The sequence below is a fragment of the Plecotus auritus genome (genome assembly GCF_963455305.1).
Source record: "Plecotus auritus genome assembly, chromosome: 7".
In the NCBI taxonomy this organism is placed as follows: Eukaryota; Metazoa; Chordata; class Mammalia; order Chiroptera; family Vespertilionidae; genus Plecotus; species Plecotus auritus.
This window is the reverse complement of record NC_137774.1, coordinates 63,497,677-63,500,198: the sequence shown is the minus strand read 5'-3', so window position 1 is coordinate 63,500,198 and position 2,522 is coordinate 63,497,677. Positions and strand designations below refer to the sequence as shown.

Below are 2,522 nucleotides of genomic sequence, written 5' to 3'. Positions count from 1 at the left end.
TTAATACACGTCTGAACCCAGCTTCCCTCATCTGACGCATAATAGTGAACATATATTGGATGTTTGTTCTGTGCCAGGCAGTCTTCTAAGAGCTTTCCATAACAAGCAATGCTGTTCTTATTGTCCTCACTTTATAGAGGAGGAAGGGGAAGAAGGAGGCACAGAGAGCTTCAGGAATTGTGCAGCTCGGAAGCCCTGTGGTTCCAGGACTCAGACCAGAGCCCAAGGCCCAGCTTCCATACTATTCTCTCCACTTTGTCAGACTGGGGAAATGTAGTATTTGCTGCATAGGGCTTTTTTAATCTTAATTTTTTAAAAATATATTTTTTATTGATTTTAGAGAGGAAGGGAGAGGGGGAAAGAGATAGAAACATCAATGATGAGAGAGAATCATTGATTGGCTGCCTCTTGCATGCCCCACACTGGGGATTGAGCCTGCAACCCGAGTATGTGCCCTTGACAGGAACCCAACCCGGGACCTTTCAGTTTGCAGGCCGACGTTCTATCCACTGAGCCAAACCAGCTAGGGCTAATTTTATTTTATTTTATTTATTTATTTGTTTGTTTGTTTATTTATTTATTTTTTAACATATCACTTATTTAATTGGGTTCTTATAAGTTCTGAATTTCTTCAGAGGATAAAGCCCATTGGTGAGAGCGAACAGAGAGCAGAGGTAGCCCTGGAGCTGAGGAACAGCTTTGATTTTTGGTAGAATTTGTGAGTCCATAGCTCTCTGGTCAACCTTGTGCTGCTCTGTAATCCCATATTTCTCTTTCTCTGTGTTGAAGATCTCGCCCTCCTGGTGTCTGGGCTTGCGCAGCTGCTTCTTCTTGAAGTAAGCGTCAGTGAGATGTTTGGGGATTTTCACACCACTGATATCAATTTTGGTGGAGGTGGCGATGACAAATTTCTGGTGTGTTCTACGAAGAGGAACCTGATTGAGGGACAGAGGTCCAGTCACAAGTAGCAAGCTGCTGCTCAGATGCTTCAGGAAAACCACCCTCTTGCCTCTGTGGCACCGGTGAGGATGATCAGAATGGCCCCAGGAGGGATGCTGGCCCGCAGTCTCCTCACATGCTGACTGAAGGGTTTCTTGCTATGGCTCAAGAGCTTTCGAGGCACATCTTTAGTAGGATAATATCTAGGCATTTTGCGGAGTTTAACCACTCGGGTACCACCATTCTTGTCGCCACCAACTGGTTTTGTGAAAGTAGCAAGAACTTTCTCCTTTTTCTTTTCAATCCTGGATTTAGGGGCCAAATACTTCCTCTTGTACATGGCCTTTCGTGAATACACAGCCTACCGGGAATATCTGCCAATTCCTCTGACGAGGACGGGGTTTCGGCTGCAGTGGGGCTTCCCCTTCGTAGGCGCCTTAACCTTGCCGCGGCATCAGCCTTCTTCTTGGCTTCAGGTTTCTTCTCCTTAGTATCCCGCTTCTCGGTTTTCTTTTCACCCGCCATCTTGCAAGATGGATAAGAGCCCGGCTAGGGCTAATTTTAATTTCAGCTTTATTGAGGCATAACTGACAAAATTGGAAGATATAGACGTGTACATCATGATGATGTGATATGCATGTACATTGTGGAAAGATTCACTTTGTCTTTTTTTTGTTTTTGTTTTTGGTGAGAACATTTACGTTCTCTCCTAGTGAATTTCAGTTACACAGTGCAGTGTCATTTACTGCAGGCCCATGTTTACATGCAATCCTCAGAGCTTATTCTCCTGACAGTTGAAAGTTCATAGACTTTTTTTGTGGTTAAACCAGATAACCCTGTGAATGTGTTCACCGTGGAGTGTTCAAGGGCGGGGAGAGGGGGAGGAATTTTCAAGTGGGTTCAGAAGGGCTGGTGTGAGAGGTTAAGGTCAGTAGGACCATGAGTGGGCATCACACACTGCCTCCCAGCCCTGGGACAGAGCCTCGGAGCCACAGCCTGCTTCCCTTGGGTGCTGCCCCTTTCCCACGTGCCCCCTGCCCGTTCCCTGGGAAGGGGGAAGCGGATGAACACTTCCTCTCCTCCCACTCCGCATGGAGTGTGTCAGGGAAACAGCTCGGAGAAGTTGACTGCAGGCTCTTTAGTGTCCTTTGCTCTCTTTTGAGTCGCCAATCTTTTTGTTTTGTTTAAAGATATTCTCAAGTCTCAAAAGAAGCTCGCCCAGGCACATGGTGCCAATGCCATAGGGCACTCCAGGGTGTTCTGCATGCGTGCTGGAAGATGTACTTGGTCCTGGGGGGCTGGGGAGAACTCCGCTGGAGCTCTGTCCCTGTACCAACACTAGAGGAAAGCAGCGTCCTGTCCACTAAAACGATAGACCTCGCTTAACCGATTGGAGCTGTCTTCTTTCATGAACCTACTTGTTTGCATAAGTATTTCTAACTTTTTAAAAATGTAGTTTAATATTAATGCTACATTTATTCCTTACAGTTCCTTTTATTGTTTCTTATTAGAAAAATAATACATGTTCCTTGTAGAGCATTTAGAAACTGTAGGTAAATCAAAATAAGGGATCAAACACTTCC

General features: G+C 45.6%; 1 pseudogene across 1 annotated transcript; it reads right to left on the bottom strand.

Moving 5' to 3' along the window:
• Positions 1–596: 596 nt before the first annotated feature.
• On the bottom strand, positions 597–1,464 carry LOC308252659 (large ribosomal subunit protein eL6-like; annotated as a pseudogene). Its single transcript has one exon. The product of its transcript is annotated as a large ribosomal subunit protein eL6-like (transcript).
• Between the last annotated feature and the right edge of the window lie 1,058 nt (positions 1,465–2,522).